Source organism: Pteronotus mesoamericanus, unplaced genomic scaffold (assembly GCF_021234165.1).
Source record: "Pteronotus mesoamericanus isolate MK-2021 breed Mesoamerican mustached bat unplaced genomic scaffold, CSHL_Meso_final scaffold_31, whole genome shotgun sequence".
NCBI classification, from domain to species: Eukaryota; Metazoa; Chordata; class Mammalia; order Chiroptera; family Mormoopidae; genus Pteronotus; species Pteronotus mesoamericanus.
Window position 1 is genome coordinate 6116647 of NW_026555312.1, and position 22411 is coordinate 6139057.

Sequence of the window (22411 nt, forward strand, 5' to 3'; positions counted from 1 at the left end):
AATCCAGGTAATAGATGTGATACTCCCTCCTCTAGGCGGTGATACCCTTTTCCCCACCTCCCCTGAGTGTGGGTTTGCTTTCCAGGAGTCAGGTACGGAACAGGGGGCAGGGTTGGGGCGGGGGAGGTTACTTTATAGCAGAGAAATGCCATCACTGGGTGAAGTGATCCAGGTTAACATTAGGAATAGATCATGTTGATAACATGTACCCTTGATATACTGCGATGAGAAGGGCGCTTCACCTCTGTGGTCTCCCTCCTCTGAACTCATAACCTCAGTCTAACTGTGAGAAAAACATCAGACAAGTGCAAATCATGGGACATTCTACAAAATACCTAACTAGTACTCCTCAAAACTGCCAAGGCCATCTACACAAGGAAAGTCAGGAGTGAAGAAGACTAAGGGACAAGTAAATGCAACATGCTATCGTGGATGGGTCCCTGAAACAGAAAAGGACACTGTAGAAAACTAGCGAGATCTGAATAAAAGGTGGCATTTAGTTAACAATGGCAATATATTAGTGTTGGTTTCTTAGCGTGACAAGTGATCCATGGTGATTTAGGATGTTAACAATAGGGGAAACCAGGCAAGGCATATTGGGGAATTCTGTACTATCTTTGCAACTCTTCCATAAAGGTAAATCTGTTCTATTTTTAAAAAAATCTGTGAGAAGCGTAACACCAATTCCAGGCCAGGGGAAAGCCACCTGGCCTCGTCAGCACTCTGATGGGCCTATTTTTTTGTGGAGATGGCAGGCGCGGGTGGGGATGGGGTTGGTAGCTTGGAAAGGAAGGAATTGCAAGGTCAGGGGCTCAGCTATAAACACATGTCCTAAATGGTATGAAAACATCAGTGGAAAGCCTGTGCCTTATATAAATATACAGTAAATATTAAAATAAAATATTTCAGGTGCCACCTGAATCCAAGTACCTTTCCCTCCCTTTGACACAGTGCATGGCTGAAATATTCCAAAAGGAGGTTCAAAAGCCCACACTCTACTCCTTCTCTAGCTTGGGTCAAGTGTGGGCAGCATCTTTTAACAAACAGCTCTATTCAGGAGCCAGGAACGACCGGGCCGGCCAGGCTCCCAGAGAGCACGGGGTGGAAGGACCAGGCTGGGTGCTCTGAGAGTCCCTTTCCTCACCCGCCCCCACCTCATCTGGGCAAAGCCGGCTGGCTGTGAGGACTCTGACACCGCGAGGCTCCCTGGCGCCAGGCTGAGAAGAGGGCCTGGCAGGCAAAGCTGTGAAACCAGCCTGAGAAGCAAGCCTCCTGGGCAGGTGAGGGCTTTCTACTGTTTGCAGGTCCAGGAGAGAGTCTACTCTCTAGGGAAAGTGAGAAAGAAAACTGATTAGCATATTTAGGGAAAAAGAAAGGCTCACAGAACCTCTTTCACGCCTCTTCACAGTGTGGAGCCAAAATTAGCAGGTCTGGTGGCAGGGGACAGGGCCCTGGGGGTAAAACCTGTTCCTAGACAACCTGCTTAATGCCAGAGGATGCTTTGTGAAGCCAACAAAGGCAGGGGGACAGAAAACACAGCACTAAGAGGTGGGGGTGGGCAGAGAATAAAAGGATGGACCAGGAAAATACAACTGGAAAGACGTGAGCTTTAAAAAATGACTTTGGCAGCTGCTGTAGAGTTAGAACAGCATTTCCTAAGCAGGGCCCTTGCGATCAGTGGGCTGCTCAGGGAGCCCCCCGACACTCTAGGATCTTGACCAGTGGCTCCCATGCCCTGTACCCAGAGGAAGCCCCCACTGTCTGTAATCCACATCACCTGCTCCAAAACCTCAAACCCCAGAAAATGTCTGTGAGGACCTAATAGGTCTCCCTTCCCCTCCTGTCTACTTTTTCCAGGGCAGCAACTCCAGGATCTCCTCCTACCGATTGGGCCCTGCCAGCTGGGGCCTCTCCCCTCTCTGACCTGCAGCAACAGTCATTTCTAGATAAGTGTCAGCTCCACACAAAGGATAGCTAAAGAAGTGTTTGTCCTGCATTCGAACCCTCCATTAGTGGGGTTGGTATCTGAGATCCCTGCAAAGCTGCAACACAAAATACAAAATTGAGTCCAATGCAGCACTTTACCAGGTCTTCTATGGAAAAGGGATTTGGAGATGTGGGTCCTCGCTAGACTCCAGGTTCCAGGCTGCTTTTTAAGTCTCTGATGAGTAAGCAGAGCACAGAGGACATTTAGGGCAGTGAAAGCCTACTCTATGATATTATAATGGTGGTTACTTGTCATTACACATTTATCCAAGCCCATAGATTATACAGCACCAAGAGTGAACCTTAAGGTAAACTATGGACTTGGGGTGATTATGATGCATCCTTGTAAGTTCACCATGGTTAAAAAATGTACCATCCTCATAAGTGATATTGACAATGGGGGAGGCAACGCATTCGTGGCAGGAGGGGGTACATGGAAAAATCTCTGTACCTTCCTCTCAATTTTGTTGTGAAAAAGAGAAGTCTCTAGGGAATAAGCACACTGAAAACTACATATTTCTTTTCTGACCCCTCCCCCACAGCAGTGGCCAGCCCCTCCCCTGGCTGTTAGATTTGTACGACACACCCTGTGGAGGCAGGAGCCAGGCACAGGAGGCCGTTGGCCTGGGGGTAGAGCAGAGCTTGGAGGGAGACCCTCCCCCAGCGCTGCCTTGGGGCAGCAGCCTCATGGTGGGGGGTGAGGATTAAGAAACTCCGCCCTCCTTGCAAGGAGCTTTGACCCCCTCAGATGGAAGGTGGCCAGCACACTTTCTCCCACCCAGATACTTCAGCGCAGCTGTGAGCTGCGTCTGTGTGCGGGCACCACAAGTACATTTACTCCTTTCCAGATCTGCTCATTTGCTCAGAGCCATTGGGTACTAGTGTAGTTTACTACTTAAACAACTCTTTTTCTCTCAAGCATTAGGCCACATAGGCAGTAAACAAGTTAATTTGAAAAGTAGAACCTAAAACCCAGTCTTTGAGGAGTAGAAACCAATGGCTTTCCTCTTGAAAATTTGGCCTTCTGTTATTTCGACAGGGAGAAGTGGAATTGGGTGTTTATGAGAGGAGAAAGTTCAAGGCTACCGAGGGAACAGTCTGGTTGTCTCTGTCATCTGGCAGACAGGATGAAGACAAATAACAACAATACACATTTGTAATTACTTGGCATCTTAAGGAGGACTTCAAGTGTTTACGGGCCTCACCTAATTGCTATTTACAACTTTTGGGAGGTATGTAAGAGGTGGGCAATGGCAACCATTTCTGAGATGGGAAAGCTTGAGGCCCAGAAAGGTGAAGCGTTCTCTATACTCTAAGGCTACTTGTTACTTTTCTTTTCTTTTTCTTTTTTTTTAATAAACAATTCTTTAATTTATGTAATTTGTTTTTACTCAAAGTTCAAATTTATTGTGCAAATACATTTGTCTCCATTTCCCCACCACCACTTTCCCCTGCCCCACCCACCTCCATCTCCCACCCTCAACCCTTCCTCCCTTGGGCTTTGTTCCTGGGTCCTTTATATGTTTCCTGGCTTGACCCTTCCCCTTCTTTTCCCTCTTACCTCCCCTCCTCCCCTCTCATTACTATTGGTTTGTTTTTTTCCTTTCAATGTTGCTGGTTATATTTTTCTTGCTTGTTTGTTTTGTTGATTAGGTTCCACTGACAGGTGAGATCATATGGAATTTGTCTTTCACCCCCTAAGGCTACTTGTTTCAAAGTGGGGTCTACAAACCCCTCAGGGGTCCAAGAAAGTATTGTAGGGTTAACCATGAGCATGTGCTGTAAGAATTATTAATGTTTTATTCATTTTGACTCTAATCTAAAAAAAACACACATTTTGCTGAGTGCTGACATGGTTTCAAGGCCCACATTTGTGTTTGTGTTTACGATCATGTCATCTAGGAGCGCCTGCGTTTATATTTTAGTGTAGTGTTCCTCAAACTGGGGTGCATGGATATATTTTTAGGGTTCATTGGATGCCCTGGTTTGGGAAACACAGCCCTATGACACACAGCATTCCTGTAGGATCTGCCACGTGGTATGGCTGAACCTTAGGAATGAGCCGGAGGGAAATGGTAGGACTGCAACAGGGCACCCACAGAGGCCCAAGGCGGTGGTGATTTGGCCTGGGCTGACCTCTGAGAAGTCAGATGATGCGGGTGAGGGTGGGTGTTCCTGGGCAGTGGTGAGGCTTGTAAACAGGTGGTGGCTGCCTTCCACCTTTACTTGGGCCATCCAGGGACTGGCCATCATGGGAAGAGGCTGGGACATCCAGGGGGAGCAGGATCCCAGCAAAATAGTCAGAGGTCGCTGTAGCTCCCGCAGAATTTGAGGCAAATCAGAAAACCAAAGCAGGGGTTCAGAGTGCTACCAGGCCAACCTGGAGGGCCTTCAGAATACACACAGGAGACCACCCTGTGTTTTAGCTGGCTCGAGTTGGTTCTCATGCAGATGATGGATCCCTAGACCCCACTCTGAGAAACGTCTGTAGGTTAAAATCCAAAGTCCTAACATGGCATGTAAGAAGCCCCCCAATCTGCCCTGGCTGGTGTGACTCAGTGGATTGAGCGATGGCCTGAGAACTGAAAGATTGCTGGATAGATTCCCAGCCAGGGCACATGCCTGGGTTGTGGACCAGGGCCCCAGTTGGTGGCATGTAGGAAGCAACAAGTAGATATTTCTTTCTCTCTTGAAATATAAATATTTTTTTTAAAAAAGAATCCCCTCAATCTGTCCAGTTAATCCCCAGCATCCCAGTACCAGGCTTAAGGAGCACAGGGGCTTCCTGTGTAAAATGCTTTCCACCAGCTGACTCCTACTCACCCCTTAGTTGTATCAAATGCCAGTTCCTCCAGGAAGTCCTCTCTGACCTCCAGATTGGATGAACCTCTCTACCAAACACCCAGAGAACCCTGCACTACCCTGTGGCCCTTCTTTCCCTGGTGACTAGCCAGCCACTCAAGGTTTGTTTTTATCACGGGACTGTGCATTCCCTGAGGGCAGGGGCTGTGCCCGCTCTGTTCATGCGGCTTCCTCAACACCAGCACCATGCTAGGCACATAGCAGGGCTTGGTAAATATTTCTTGATGGAATAAAAAAATTGTGAATTCCATGTCCTTCTGGTCTGTCTCTGACGCGTGCTCTGACTCGGTCAGATGTGTCTGGACCTGGCCACGCTTGGCCAAGGCTGCAGTACCCATGATGAAAGCTGAGACGCAAACTGCTACAGAAACATTCTTTCATGTGCTGAACTCTGTGTCAGAAGCCTGAATCACATGTGATTCTCCCCAGTCTGACTGTTCAGATAGGGAGCTTCCACTTCCACTCAGGTGTACACCAGTCGAAGCCATGGGCTCTGTCAGGTAACATGGGGCCAATTTGAGATTTTCATAATCTTCAGGCACTTTCGCTTTTGGAGACCCCACTTCATATTAAAAATCACTAAAATATTCTCTCTTACCATGTGAAATACAACATTTAACCACGTAAGAGGTAAATTCAGATGCAGTTGACTAACTGGAGTCATGCTATATTTTGTAGACATTTTATTAAACATCTGTCAATTTTGATTTCACAGTTTTCCCTTTCTTATTTTGATAAGTTTATTTTGATTTTCAACTATCAAATTTTTTATGGGCCCATGGCAACCTCGTCTCCACTTCTTGAATAAAGTGGACCTGGGTCCAGGTAGCTACTTTCCACTGTCTGAACCACCAAACAAGGTCCTAGCGTCTGCTGGTAGGAGCCAAACTTCTTTATAAGAATCAGACACTTCTCTTTGAAGTATAGCATTTGGCAGCCTTCCTACAGATTCCGTAGGCAGAACAGAGGAAGAACATTCTGCCACCAGAATGAAGAGCCCATGTCTATGAGTGGGTGGTGAGCACGAGTTTCTAAATGAGGCATTTGGAATGCAAAACTGTCCAACTAGGCCAGTCATTGCACACTGAACACAGTGCAAAACTTGGAGGATCTGGGAGAGAGAAAACAGAAAGTGGGAAGGGAGAGGTGGGAAGAGGTAGGAAGATAGAAGAGCTAATTGCATGGTACAATAATTTAATCAAATTAAGGAAAAGCTCCAAACTTTGATATAAAATAATAGATGGAACATCCAATATTATGCAATGAGGAGTGGCGATGAGGCATGTAATCATGAAATATGCCAGGCATTATACTAAGTCCTAGGAGAAGGTAGATGTCCTCGGGTGGTTTGTGTATATAGACAGAATACATGTGAGTACTTAGCAAGATATGAGAGTACAACTAAAAAATACAAAGCAGCAACTATAGAGCAATAGATGAGAAGACAGTATTAATGAGTATTAATAGAAGAGAAGACCTGAGGGGGCTCAGGAAGATCCCACAGAGTCTATGACATCTTAACTGGATATTAAAAGGTGAAAGGAATTTTTTCCAGGAGAGAACAACACCCCAGAAAGAAGAGGCAAAATGAACAAAGTTCTATAAATAAAAAAATAATAATGGCAAACTTTCATTGAGTACTTTCTAAGTGCTAGGTTTTGCTCCAAGCGCTTCACAGTAATTCTCCTCATCACACGCTAATAGTAAGAATGTTATTCCACTTTATTTGTGACTGAGAAACATAAGGCAGTCAGGGTCCACAGTCCAGACCCTCAACCTCCTCACCGTGACCCAGGCAGGCACTGGGGTGAGGGGCATGGAGGAGAGGAATCCACTTGACTGGATACAAGCCCCTTGGCCAAGGCCGGAGAATTGGGTGCTGAGACTAAAAATAGAAATTGGCCCAGAAATTGAAAGGTTCTTAAGTGGCATGTTAGGATTTTGGATCTTATCCTTAGACTTTTCTGTGAGTGGGGTCTATGGGTCATCTGCGTGAGAGCCAGCTTGAGTTGGTGACAATACTGATTCCTGGGCCTGGCTTCTGGCCAGCGGAAACAGACGCTCCGGGAATCTGAATGTGAAAAGCTCTCCAGGTGGTTCTTCTGTACCCTCAAGTTTGAGAACCACAGCTGTAGGTCACATAGATATGTGGCCATCTTAAAGTTGGGGAGCAAGCGGTCATATTTGCTTTCCAGAAAGCAAAGTTCTGACGAATGCATGAGCTGGAGGGGAGAACCTTGAAAAGCAGAGGATCAGCCAAGAGCCTCCTGCCACCTCCATCAACGATGAGAGCCTGGACTAGAGGAACAGCAACACTGGGAGTTGTTTCAGAGGCAGAATGATAAAGACTTGGTTTGAGGATAAGATTGGGGAGAGGGTGAGGTAGGAACAATGAACGAATTCAAAAGTTTCTGCTTGGGTGGCCGGTGATGAAGTTGGGCCGTAATAGAGCACAGGATTGGATTTAAAAGGCTTGAGTTCAAATTCAAGCTCTGGCACCTGTCAACAGGTATAAGACAGTGGCAGCTCAGTTTTCTCACCTGCCAAATTGGGACAATTTTATCCACCTCATAGTACTGTTGTGAGGATTAAATGACATACTATAAAGAAATATGCACATTCTTGACACTTGATACTTTTCATACTCATCTCCAAAAAGGAAGATTAAAAGTGACATTAAGTTGAGGAGGAGAACTTGTCCAGCAAGCATCCCCAAGCCATCATTGAAGTAGGATCCCACCCCAAGCCCACCCTGCAGGTTGGCCATGGAGTTGTGCCCAGCCCCTCCTAGCTTAGCCCTTGCTGCTGATCTCAGAGCCAAGGATGGGCTGAGCTGAGGAAGAATGTGCTGACTGAGGTCGAGCAGAGCTGGCCCAGGGTCAGTGGTAAGTCTCCACCTGGCACCAGCGTTTTCCAAGGTGGGTAACGGCTCCTCCAACAGCACATCTGCAAATTCCGTTACCAGAGGGCTGGGCAGGGAGGGTGGACCAACCGTCGAGTCCAAGAAAGCCTGATGGGAAAGCATCTGGTCTGGGAGCACTTATAGCTGTATCCTGCTTGCCAAAAGGTATCCTGCGTCAAATCGGGGGCCCAAGATTGGGATGAGGGTTGCCAGACAAAATACAGGATACCCACATTCTTAGTACATGGGAGAAGAAAAGAGTTTCTGAAATGCTAGCCTTGAACACCTTAAACTTGTGACATGGCGGCACAAAATTATAAATAGGAAGGCATTTTCATTTGGGGGGGATAGCCAAGGAGCATCAGGCACGTATCTTGTCACCTGTAAGGCTGCTCATTGTGACATGAAGTATTGACAGGTGTGGCATGTCGGGCCTAGAAAAGTTAGCATGTCCATAAAGATGCTCTTTCTCACAGCCACAGGCAAAAACCGAACAGTCCCAAGGGGCTGGGAGGGAGCCTCCCAGCTTTAGCTGCAAGCTGGGCCATCCCTTTTTAATCCCACAGAGCACAGCCTCCTAATCCTCAGCCAGAATCTCTCCTCCTCTCCCTCAGGCTGTCAGCGTTGGTGCGGGCCCTCACCCAACAGACTTGGTTGGTGGGCCCTGGGTGGGACTTCATCGAGGTAAGGGGCACTGCAAGCAGGAAGGGGTTGTCCCCTCTGCTTACTTAGTTTTCTTTTCCTTTTGCTTTCCTGCTCGGTCTCCCTCATCATCCCAACCCTGTCCTGTGTCTCTTGCCAGCCCCCCAAACCCTGATGACTCTGGATTCCCACAGGATCAGTTGCTCCACAGAGCAGAGCAGAGGTCAGGGAGAGGGTGGCCTTTCCCATCCTTTTTGTTCCAGTTCAGCAGCCTGGCCTGATATCTCTGCTATCTTAGGTGATACACACTAGGGACCAGCGGCCAAGCTGAGAAGCCAAATGGGGAATTCAGTGGAGCAGACTTTTTGTTTATTTCTAATAGGAAGTTAGGAATTACCCGAGAGTGCAGGCTGTGTTTTCAGCTGACAGCCTTGTGCTCAGCCTCTGATAAAAGCGCTCCCGCTGACTTCCGCATCCTCTGCCACCAGCTTCATTGATAACAGCTGCAGATGACCCAGGCCAGAGCTTGGCTTTCTGCCTGCTTGTCTCTGCTCTTGAGTCCTTGCTTGGCTGACATCAAGTGACCGGCACCCAAATCTGCCAGATGGCTTCAGAAAATATGCTCACCAGAGTCACATGTAATTCTAGATGCTGGTATTGAAGAAAGTTCTGAGGCTGTCAGTTAGTGGTGAGGGCTGGGCCCCAAATCCCCCCAACACCCCAGTGACAACAATGGCAGCAGGGCCAAGACTACGGCAGCAGGGCCAAGACTACAACAGCAGCTTGCAACTTGGGAAGAACATGCCAAATAATAATAGCTGATATTATTATTAAAGCCTAATAGCTCTGTGTAGACATTCCAGTGTGGTTTTAGAATCATTGGCTCAGGTCAGGCTGCTGGGCTTTGAGGCCCCCTTCTAACACTTGTTACCCCTGTGAAGTTAATTAACCTCTCTGTGCCTCGGTTTCCTCATCGGTTAAATGAGGATAGTGGCAGTGTCTAGTTCATGAGGTTGCTGTGAGGATTAAATGTGTTAACACTCATAAAACACTTGGAACAATGCCTGGCACATAGTGAGTGCTCAATAACTATCAACAATTATTATTATTATTATTATTATTTTTAATCCTCACAATGATACTGCAAGGAATGCATATTGACAGATTGAAAACTTGCTTCGAGGAGTTTTAAAAACTTGTCCAAGAAACATATGATTAATGATGGAGCCCTGACTTCTGTCAGGTGCTGCGGACCGACCTCCACGCCAGGGCGCCTCAGTGTGGAGGAGGGAACGGAGAGCGATCTGGGCCTGGCGTTCCTTACCCCAGAGACGTCCTTTCGCGTTTACCAAGGATGCTGGAGGAAGGGAGGGGGGTGATGCAGGGTGTCAGAGTGAAGACATCTCTCTGGAAGAACAAGTAGCCAACCAGAAGATTGTAGGATCAGAAGGAATTAAAATCGGTGAGGGACGTTAGACCTCCTCCATTTGTACTTTCTGCTGTAATAATGTAATGAGCTCCTTAGAGTGAAATTTTAGCCAACAGAGTTGCTCTGTGTAACTATCAAATCCTGGTCTTTCATAGTCTTAGGGAAAAGGTGGAAGATTATAGTTTAGGTTTAAAGCAAAAGGTACTCTTGATTGCTGTAGTTGACAAAGTGCAAATAGTTTCTAATAATTCTCCCACACCCCTGCTCCCAGGGGACCCTGGTGAGCCTCTCCATCTGCCGGCTTCCATTTTCTCTAATTGGTTTGAGCGCCTGGCCTGTTAAGTGGAATTTACACCTGTTAGGAGCAGTTTTCCCTATACACAGACTCTATCCTTGTTATGTGCTTTTGGTGAAAGAAATTCTTCACCAAACTGAATTAGATTGAGAATTAAAATACCTGGTACTAAAAATCTCTAATGTTTTAAAACACTGACAAAACACCCTAGGTTTCTGCTGAAGCACATTATTTTACAAATTGAAACAGGGAGCTTTTATGGTAAACCCACTATTTAGAAAACAAACAGCAAAACCCATATACAACTATTTCAGAAATGCTACCACACAGAAAAGAAATTCTCTTGCCAAAATGCCACCATATAAAGAACACAATTAAAGAAAAGGGCATTCACTGAAATGCCGCCAACATCATATCGAGTAGAATTGGAAAGAAAATGAACATTCTGCTTAACTCTATAAAGCTTTTTTCAAATCACTCCTTATTTTGAAAAAAAATGCAACATATCATATTAAATCACTTTTATTAAATAATAAAATATCAACTTCCTTTATATGAGGATAATAATTATTTGATCAGTTTCTGGTATCAGAAAAAATTGGGGTGCTAAATTGAAAACAATCAGGAGATCTCAGGGTTGGGTATCAGGAGACCTGTGTTCGTAACACAGGCGCTCATTTTATTATTTATAGGTAGCAAATTAATCCAAAACATTGGCTTAAAACAACAGCAGCCACTTAATATCTCTCACAAATTCCATGAGTCAGGAATTTGGTGTTGGTTTTGAGTTTCTCATGAGACTGCAGGGCCCGCCAGGGCTGCCGTGTCTGAAGGCTTGACCGGGGCTGTGAGATCAGCTCCCAGGGTGGCTCGCTCGCTTGGCTGGCACGAGTTGGTGTTGGTAGCTGGCGGGAGGCCTCAGTTCTTCTCTATGGAGACTTCTCTATAAATTGCTTGAGTGTCCTCCAGGCATGGGGGCTGCCTTCCCTGAAGGGTTCAAGAGACCGCCACCATGCCCTCCGCGAGGCTCTCTCGGTCACACAGGCCGGCTGTGATTCAGTGTTGGGGGAGACTACACAAGGGCATGAACATCCGGAGAGAAGAACCACTGGGAGCCACCTGGGAGACTGGCCACCACCGGTGGCTCTGACACTAACCAGTTCCAAGAAAGCTCCCGTGATTTTCCAGCTAGTGCTAAGCACTCCTTTCTTATTTTCTCATAACATCCAACTCCATTCATTCATCACTCCACTAAAGGCTCCTGCTTTTCATTATAGATGCATAGAAATGTAGAGCTGAGTAGCACTGTACCAATCACCTATTTCAATTTCAGATGCAATAATTTACTAAAATATGTTTATGTATTCTTTGCCAGACTGGGAGTTCCTTGAGGACTGGGACCATGTCTTATTTTAAAGTATCCCCAGTTTTTAGCATGAAACCTATAATGCACGGGTGCCCCATGAAGGCTGACTGAAGTGTTTTACTTGCCTAGATGAATCATTTTCGTTCTCTAGATCTCAGTTTTCTTGTTTGTATTAGACTAAATGATTTCTAAGCCACTTTCCACTTTATCATATGAAAAGGCCTTTTTTCCCCTCGTGGAATGTGGTCATGTGGTATGATAGCTCTTCACCACTTCCTGGAAGCATCTTCTTTTGGTTTGGGATCGTCCACTGGCTCTTGTACTTTGGAAGCAGAGACCCTCAAAAGATAGCAGTGAAATAGATTTTCGTCCAAGGGTTCGGTTTTTGAGCCAAGACTAGTTCAAGAACATTTCCCAGCTGTATTGCAGGAAGGGGAAAGAGGGATGAGAATTCCAGACAAAAAGATTCCCTTACTCTGTGAATTCATCTGCTCATTACTCCCCTGCTCAAAAACCCCTTTGGCTCCCTTCTGCCAACAAGCCAAACTCACATTCCTTACCCTGCATCCGGGGCTGCAAACCACCTTCCCCTTCACGGACCTCCTTCTCCAGGCATGTTGTGTGTTGGCTGTACCCAGTGCAGAGCTGCGTTTTCCTTATCCACAGTAATCCTCTACCCTGACGAGGCCTCTGCCAAGCAAACTCTAGGCCAGCACTCTCCAAGGATCCCTCAACTGGGTGTAAGTTATTTTGGAAGTTGTATTCCCAAGAGATGCTTGAAATAAAAGTTACACCAAGATGCATTTTTTAAAGAATTATGCCATGTAATTTTTTTCAAAACATTTTATCTATAGAGAATGGAAAATGGACATAACTTAATTGTAGCTTCTCAGGGTTTTAGTTGGTGTACCAAGTCATGCCAGAGAGAAAATTGAGCCCCGGAAAAACAGGGATCTGGAGGTGACCCTTCCCTATCAGCGGGCTAGTCCACACAGGGGCAGGAAGTCCCGTAAACAGCCCCTGTTATTCCATAAACCTTTCATAGCACAGTTTCCACTGCCCCGGAGCACACAGCCTCTGCACTGGAAGCTTCATAAAAAGAAATTCACTTGAACTTATCCATGAAGCCTTTTTTGCTTTTAAAAGACGGCCCATAGCGGGGAATGGCTTTTCCTCAAGGCACTTATCTAATGTGTTTCCAAGCAGGTGGTATTTTCTAGGTTCCCCTTTCTTTGGAAAATGTTATGAGGACTTGGCTGAGAGCAGTCAATCACCCAGGAAGTACAGACAAGTCCATTCTTACTAAGTTACTCTTAAGTACACTGACCTCATTGTTTGCCCATAAGGTGAACAGGTATTTATTTAGTGTCTCTCTTTGTGTAGAGATTGTCAGTTGGTCTGTATGCCTGTCATCTCTCTGTCTACATTATTGTTGTCTGTTTCTTAAAAAGGAGGGTTACGGCTTAATGGTGGCAACAGTGCCGTATCACGTGCACAGGTGCTGGGGAAGGGCATGGGATGCAGAGTGAAGGAGACAGGAGGCGCGGGGGAACATCTGGGAGTCTAACCCAGCCAGGCCCAGTCGCCCGAACCCTGAGAGGCAGCAGGCTGGCTGCAGCAGTAGCCCCCACCCCTCACTTCACACATCGCAGTGACCAGAGCTCTCACTTCTGTGATCTCGCTTTGCTCTTGCAATGGCCTTGTTGGGGAGGCATTATTATCCTCATTTTACACAGTACAAGCCCTGGGATTTGGAGTGCGATGAGGGTCTTAGTGACATTAGAACTTAATGGCAAAAATCAGTTACTCCATATGGAGCTCAATGGCTGAGCTAGTGCTAGGTAAAGTGTGAAACTGGCAAAGTTGTCCGATCAATCCGGGTCTTCCCCCGTAGGATACATTCTAACAGGGCTAAACTCCCATAAACTAGCCTACCTCAGGGCGAGGGGCACTGACAAGCCCCCAGTGCTCTCCATCAGTGGCACATGACATGAGCCACAAAGGAGTATAGGAGAGAATAGGGGACCCTTCCTCGGACCTTTAGAATCACAGCACCCAGGCCACAGCCCTGCAGGGCACGCTAGAGATGCTGGCCCTGCTGCACCCAGGGAACCAGGAGTTGAAAAGAGCCCGCATGAGAAATTAAGATGCGTGCAGAGGTTTCCATCCGGGCTCACGCTTGGGGCACCTCCCATGAAACCCCAACTGTATGGTTGATCGTAAAGGGAGCTGAGCCTGAGGCAGATGCCTGCCCTCTTGTTCCTAGGGACGCCCCTGATCTGCTCTCTCTGAATCTGCTGTCTCGGACCTCCCTGCTGACGTGATTTATTGCCCTCATTAAAGAGGATGCTTAGCCATGTTCAAAGGATTTCATGTCTTCCCCACAAGGAAATCCCCTTAGGAAGCTGACATGGTGTCTGAAAGAAGAAATGGTGAGTGAAAGTGATTCTCCCAAATCATGCAGTTGCTCCTTCCCCTCCCAGGCCTTCTCTAGCTTAACTCTGAGCTGGGCCTAGGCCCAAATGCATTTCTTTTTAACTTAATTACCTCCAAGGAACCATAGCTAGAAATCAGGCACACACATGTCTGCCCTACGTGTCAAGTACACCCTTGTTGGGTCAGAGGGCTTATGGGTGACAGCATTTCTCTTTCCCACAAACAAACGGCCCTTTCAGACGATGAAGGTCTCCCAGGTGGAGCATGCCTTGTGGAGTAGAGGCAGACTCTCCACATCACCTGCTGGTTCGGTCAGGAGACAGTATGTGGGGAGAGAGGAAGGATGCTGATGGCTTGGTGGTGCACCTGGGGGTTGGGAGTTAGATTCAGCCTCAGCCTGCCTCCAGTAAGTCAGGCACTTGGAAGACAGATTATTTCACTCTGCAGCAAATAAACAGAGCCTTTGTCAGCAGCATTTGTCGGGGAGAGGGGTGGCTCACTGTTCAGTTGCTCCCTGTTCAGTTGTTCAGAACTGCTTTGTCATAGGCTCTGCTGGTTATTCAGAAATTGCCAGACATTGGCTTCTTGGGCTAAAATGTTTCATGCCAATAAAAAGTGGTTGATAAGGATGCATTTCTCTCTCCCACTCACCCACACTCTTTTTTTCTTTCTTTCCTGAATCTAAACATTCCAGTCTCTTAGTTGATAGCCAGAAGAAAAAAAAAAGAGTTCTGGATTCTCATGTTGTCTCTTCCAGATTTTCATAAATGTATATGTCTTCTTGTCTTACTTATTTCCCATTTGAAAAGTAAGACTATTCAGAAATTTTACTCCTGGGCATAGTTCTGAGGGTATGTGATAACGTAAGTGAAAGTGCTTGAAACTCTTCAAGAGATAGAATCTTTTATACATTCATATATAGTTTTTGTGGGATCTAGAGCTTACTTAGAGTTCTTTGAGAGATCGAAGGTTGCAACTTTAATGAACAATTCAGCAGAGATTTGATGCTTTCCTTGAGCTCACTCATCGGGGAGAGGCAGCTGCTGTGGGTCAGCTCTTGCATTTGTAATTACATGAAGTAGAAGGATGTTGAAAGCACCCATCTTGCTGAGTCTCCCAGTACAGGCAGAGAAGGAAGTGGTCAGGAGCAGCCGCCAGCCTGTGAGCCAAAGGACCGTGGTCTGGGGCCCTGTTTGGGACCCTGTTTAGGAGCTGGAAAGGGGCGCTCCAGGCTGAGATGCAGCAAGGTCATGCTTAATTCCAGTCTCTTCTCCCCTCCCAACACATGAATCTCCCTCCCCTCTTTCAGGATGTCTTTTGCAGTAAACATTTGCAAACACTAAATGTAAAGTTGAAACTGCGTATGTTCTTAATCCTTAAGAAGGAGAGTTTTATGGGTAGTTTAGAATCTTAAAAAGAACACTAATGCCTTTTGCTGAACAGAGCAATTTTCTCAGAAAGGGAGAGGCCATTACTATATTGGTTCTCCCCACAGCCCATGGGCATCCTTGGGGAACATGGGGTTGGCTCAGCACGTACACCTATAAACATACTCGAGGCACTCCTGGCCCAAAACCCCAAATACACACCCTCCTGCTCTGCGCCACTCCTTAGTTTCGACTTTCTTTGTTCTTCCTTTCCCAGCCAAAGTTCTTGAAAAAAGCAGTCTACATTCTCTGTCTTCACCAACACAACTCACAATCCTGAGCCCCTTATACTCTGGCTTTTGCTCCACCTTGCCCCTGAAAATGCTCTCTCTCAGGCTACTAGCCACATCTTAATTGTCCAATCCAGTGGCTGTTCAGTCTTGCTCAAAGGCCTCTTTTCCCAAAGCTTCTGCACCCTCTTACTCTTTGAATCTCCTTTTAGCTTCTGGCTCTTCCTTTTTGGCTTCCTCTATCCCTTAAGGATTGACTTTCCTCGTGACCCTGGTCTTAGTCTTCTTTGTTTTTTGCATTCTTTATATTTTTAGTCAACATTTGTCATTCTTCATGTCTGGTCAATGCCTCTGAATTGCCTTAGTCTGTCAGAGGATTCTTCACTTTAAGAGTTTAGGTGAAAAGTATAGACAGTCTAGATACTCACTTTCTCAGCTTCCCTTGCAGCTAGGGTACAGGCATGTGACCTGGGCTCTGGCAAATAGATGCACCTGCAACCCACCTTTGAGGGGAAAGCCAGGCTCAAAAATGCATGCACTGGCGGGCTCCATTCTGGCAAGAACAGGTGCTGTTGTGTCCAGGTTTTAGAAGTAGTGTCCAGTGTACAAGCTGTAACATCTGTACCTAGCATTGCTATGTTCAGTGAGGGGGCCACACTTTGCTTTCCCCAAAGATCCTTCTCTTCAGTCACAGCATTGCATCATCACATTTGCAGGCCTGGCTGTCATCTTTATCTCATGTTATTGACGGAATCTCCTAAATGTCTCTTGATTTTTGTCTCCTGTGTGCCAGCGCCACTACATTAGTTTAAGATCTCATTAGTTCTCATCTGTGCTACTGATACAGCCTCCTAACGAGTTTCTCCACCTCATGCTTCATCCCTTTCAATCTAATTTTCACTGCTGTCAGAGTTATCTTTCGCAAACATAAGTCTGATTTTGTTGTTCCTATACTTAAAATCTTCCAGGAGCTCCCCATTGCTTTCAGAATAAAATACAAACCTTGTAACATGAAACTCAGCTCCCATCTCCCAGCACTGCCCCACATACACCATGCTCCAGTCACACCTCACTGCTTGTGTTTCCTACAGAAACACCTATTTACACCTCTAAGGTTTAGCTTGCTATGATTTCGGAGATCTCTGCCTGCTCCATTTCACTCACTCCCCAGCAGTAATGACTTATCAAGTATCGCCAATGATGAATGAGGGCCAAGCATGGTGGTTCACTAAGAGGTCCTCACCTTTAGAGAATAGAAATGCTTGCTTCCCTGAGTCCTGTGTCCAGTGTCCCTGAAATAAACAGGACCTTAGGAGCCTCCTTTCCTTCCTTGCTTCTCAATTCATTAATTTATTTCTTCAGTACTTGTTTATTGAATGCCTTCTTAATCTCAGGTACTGAGCTAGGTGTTGGGATTGAGCAGTAGACAGATAGCATTGCCCACCTTCATGGAGTGCAGAGCCAGCTGAACTCTCACTGTTTGAGGCTAGCCTGCTTGCCTGAGCTTCTGCACTGCCTGTTGAATTCTACTCTAGTTCCCAGCTCTTTCCTTCCCTCTGAGCCACCTCCCACCTCCTTCTTTCCTGTCCTCTTACAGAGGGTTGCATCCAAATTGCCATGTTCTTTCCTCTACCTTGCTTGATTTCCTTGATCTTCAACTCTGTCATCCACCCATTCCCAAGAGCTGTTTCATCATGGAAATTTTTGGCACTGTGCCTGACTCCATCCCTTGGGTCAGATGCCTTGATTACTAATGCTAGTCAGTGATCAAATGTGGCTGGACTTGAGTTGGCCACATTCAATGATCTTTTGACTTTAACTTCTAGCTTTTCTGTAGAGAGAAGTAGCCCCTTTGATCACAATCTCCCTCAACCTCCCATCCATACACCACTGTTCACTTCCTCCTCTCCCCATTGGGTCACTGCAAGTCCTGCTATTTATGATACTTCCTTCTCTCCCCATGATCTTCTATGTCTGACAAATGTTTACTCTTCCTTCAAATTGGGCAAAGGTCATTTCATCTGGGCAGTCCCCGCTCCAACCTTATTTTCCTCACACATTTTCTTTGGGATATGTTTATATCTTTATCAACATTTACCCAATTCTACTGTAATTCTGTCCTTTCCACTGGACTGTAAACATCATGAGTCTGGGTCTGGGTCTTAAAGCATTATTGTATTCCTTGTGCCTGGCCCAGAAGGTGATATAGTAGAATGTAATATAAAAATAAATACAGTAAACGCCAGGAGAAAATCCAAATCTTTCATTGAATTCATATCCCTAAAATTAGATCACCTTTCCAATGTTCCTGTTTCTATTAATGGTACCTAAGTATTCATGCAAACAATGGGACAAACAAGGTGATTCGTCTAGTCCTAGATTCTAAACCTACCCATTTCCCATTCCTTTTTCCCTTTACTCAGTGACAAATATTTAATGACTGACTCTTTGGGAGAAAAGCCCCTTTTGTAGAGTTTTTCAACTTTTGTGGTTGAAACCACAAAATCAAACCACAGCTGATTTGGAAGTACTAATATGATGGCACTAAATGTAGAGTTGGGAAAACATGTGCACAATGACTCTCGGGAGCCACTGTCCTTACTCTTCAGAGTAAATCAGTTCCAGGTCTAGATAATCCTCTCCTAATTATCAACACCCAACTCTTCTTTATCACTTCATTCCTTGCCACATCTACCCTTCCTTCCATACCACACCTTTACTTCAAAGGAATCTTTCCAGTGTTATAATTTTTCATTGCATTAATTTCCTGTGGCTGCCATAACAAATGGCCACACAGTTCGTGGCTAAACAAAACACAAATGTATTTTTTCTCACTTTCTAGAGGCCAGGAGTATAAAATCAGTTTCACTTGTCCAAAATCAAGGTGCTGGCAGGGCTGTGTTCCCTCTAGATCTGTTCCTTGCCTCTTCCAGTTTCTAGTGACTGCTGGCATTCCTTGGCTTGTGGCTGCATCACTCCAATCACCGTCCCTCTGGTCACATTGCCGTCTCCTTTTGTCAGTGCCAAATCTCCTCTGACTCTCATAAGGACACTTATACTGCATTTAAGACCCTGTCAGATATCCCAGGATAATGTCCCCATCTCGTGATCCTTAATTTAATCACATCTGCAAACACCCTGTTTCTTATAAGTACATTGAGCGGTTGTTGGGGGGGGGGGCATTATTCAGTCTACTGCATTCATTGATTATGTCTTCTCCCATTAGTGTTGCCCACAGATAGTGCTAAGCAATATTGCCTGCCTCATGCATTCTTCTGTGCTTTCCTCTGCTTGCCTAGCCTCTTTCAGTCTGCTTGGTTTACTTCTGGTGATCTCTTAGCCATTAATAATCCTAATTTCCTGGTGATAGCCTTTTGACTCATAGTAAATAGAAGTCTTGTTTTCCAAAGAAAAACAAACATAGAGTTATTTCCATAGTTATATAACCCATAGGATATTAACTTGCAATGGTGCGGTGCTCTAAATGGTGTGCATTTTTGTGTGTGCGTGTGCTCACTATGTTCTCTGGCAGAACAGTTCTATAGTATGTAGAGCAGATAAATCAGCCCTAAGGGAATGACCATTGCTAATAAACTGTCAGGAACATATCATCTTGGGGACTAGCTATAATGGTACTATAGGATGCTCATTCATCAATGTTCACGTACCTAGAAGCACATCTCTGCCCCTAAATGTAGAAACTTAGGTACGTAGGGGAATAACAAATAAAAAGAACTGAATATAGCCTAACATAACCTAACATAATCACTATTGACATGTTGGTGCCAATAAAGCTTTGATGATCATCTTTGTGCAATTTGTTTTTCCATATTTAAGGTTATTTCTTTATTATCTAGGCATTCCCAGAATGACTGAGCCCAGCTGAGGATTCTTAAGAATACTTCATATCATTTCTGGAATTCAGTGGCTTTGTACCATTTTTGGCCCAGAGATCAAGCCTGCTTGTAATCAGTCCACTTCTACCTCTTTGACCTTCTTCTACATTAGTCCCCCATGAGACACATCCCCTCCAGCCCAGCTGGCCCCCCCTGCCGCCTGCATGCTGCATGTCAGTCCTTTGGCTCTGGTCTAGTTTCTCGGGTTCCTTGATTGCCCACTCTTGGCCAACTGTCCATCCTCTGCCCTTCCTTTAAGATGTGGTTCAAAGCCCCTCCTGGGAAAACATTCCCTTTAAAAAGCTGTCCCATTTGGGACAAGAAGATCTGACATGGAGTCAGAGTTTCTGAGTTTATGTCCAACAGATGCCTGAGATGTCCTGGGCTTCAGTTTACTTGTTCATAAAGTAGTTATAATCCTGGCTCAGGCTACCTCCAAGGCACTGTCAAGAATAGATATAATAATGAGTGTGAAATGTTTGAAAAACTTCATAAATGCAGGATATTAATGTTATTCCTTCACCAACTTTCCTTATTGTCTGTTCTACACAATGAATAGTACTTGATATACTGACCTATTTATTTTCAACAGCGTCACAAGCCTGAAACTATATTCTTACTTAACATAATGTTGTATAGGAAGCTGGCTTGTTCACTGTGGCCTGTGTCTCCACCCTCCAGCTAGATTGGGATGTGCTGGGGGTAGGAACGAAGTGTTGTGCTACTTTTGCTCCCTATAACATTCAGCACAATGCTGGACACAACAAAGGTGCTGAGTAAACACTTGACTAGGTACCAGCATAGTTAGGCCACCTTGACACGCCAGCTTGACCCCCTTCTAAAAGTTTAAATTATCATGAAGTTCAGGATCATAAGATGATCTATTAGCTACAGGGCACTGTATACATCTCAAAGCTATGTTACTGTGTCCTTCAACAAAAAATGATGAGGATGATGGTGGTAATTTTGTACTACTCTCTCAGTATGGCTTCTTAAAGCCATTGGAGAAATGCATGCTTGGATTTAAGTTTTGGTCAATGTTCCCTCATGATTCTTTTTTATTGTCCTTTCGCCAGTTTTTTTAAAAAATATAAATCATGAATAAAGTAAAAGGAAACAAAAAGGGAACTTCAAAGTAGACATTTCAACAGATAGAAGACCAAACATTTCTTTAAAAGACTCTTTAATAGTGACTAGGAAACTATGTGATACAGGTTGGTCACATTTTAAGAAAACCCAATTTCTAAAACCCAATTTTATAAAATTGAAATTAGGAAGTAAATCTTCATAGGAGTCTTTATTAGGAAATTCTTAATTCTTGTATCACTCTGAAGGCAATTAAAATAGATTTAATGTTAAAATGTTTAATTTTCACTCATCAAATCAGGATGTTAAATACTGAGTTAAAATGAATTGCACCTGCACAAATTTAGTATTGTATATTCATGAAAATCTTTAAAGATTCTTGGTATTTACTTGGTCTGAGTCATTTGCAAAGGTGATTGTGATTTTTTGCTTTTCCTTCTTTGGCTGAAATGTTTCAGGGTAAAAATAAGTGATAAATGAGGGTTTCCTTATCTTAAGATGAGGTGCCAGAATTGGTCTCAATTGAAGGAATCTGTATCCCAATTAGGCAAAAGTTATCCTTTCAACTCTCCTTTGATAATTGGCCGAACCAAGAAATTTAAAATTAGCTGCCTTCAGAATCCAGGTGTGGGATAAGTGGAAGCAATGTAGTTTGCCCCTGGAAGTCACAGAAATTGTTGAAACAGTAGTGGTCTGGTCAAACCACTCCCTTCACTCAAGTCAGGTTTTCAGGACTGCCTCCTCTGCAAGGAACAGAAAACCGCCACGCTTTAGAGCCGAAAGGGACCAGAGAGGGCATCCTTTGTAAATTCTTTACACGGCAGCTCAGGGGAATGAAGAAATTGGCCTTGCTAAGCCTGTTTCCACATTTGCAAAATGGGTTCATATTACTTGCCTGCCTACCTCTCAAGGGTATTATGAGGACTGAGTGGGCTTTTCAAATTGTAATTTTAAGGCATTATTCTTTTCTACAGCCACTTTGGTGGTTTCCAATCAGGTCTACACATTCTTTAACACTCCTTTCACCCAGAAATGTCCTCCCTTCAAATGCAGGCAGCCAACCTCAGAGACTTGTTTATAATCAACACAACGCAGCCAACTTCTGAGGCTATGTCAGAAAAGGCAACTCAGCTTCCTCCTGGCTCTCTTGGAACATTCACTTTGGAAGAAGCTGAGCACCATGTTAGAAGTCCAACCACCCTAAGACTGCCGTGCTGTAGGGGAGCCACAGGGAGAGGCCGCTGCAGGCCCTCCGCTCCTCCGCCCTAACCTTCAGGTCCCTCCCGGGCCAGGCACCACACACGAGAGTGAATGAGCCTTTGGATGGTTCTGGCCTCTGCCCCACGGAGGCACCCCAGGTTCTGAGCCTTCCCAGTCGATGTGTCAGACATCATGGAACAGAGCCAAGCCATTCTTTCCATGTCCATTCCAAATTTCTGATCCACAGTGTCCGTAAGCATGATAAAATGGTTGAGGTTTTTGCAACCGAATTTGTACTGTTTGTTATGCAGTGATAGTAAAGGGAACAGTCACACTGGGTAACAATGATCATAGCAATGGCAGGAACAACGCCAAGTGCTGTACTTGCTCTATGCCAGGTGCAGTGGCAAACACAGCACAAGGTCCCTCACTTCATCCTGACGAGAACCCAGTGATGAAGTCACGGTTTTCACTTTTCTCCCATCTCACAGCGAGGAAACTGATCCCTGGGGCTAATGATGTACTCAAGTTCTACAGGGTCTAAGTGACAGACCAGGCCTGACACCTGGGCCTGACTATAAAACCCACCGCTAAGCTATTGCTGAGGCCTCCCATGTAGCAGGTAACAGCCCCACTGTCAACACAAAACTGGAC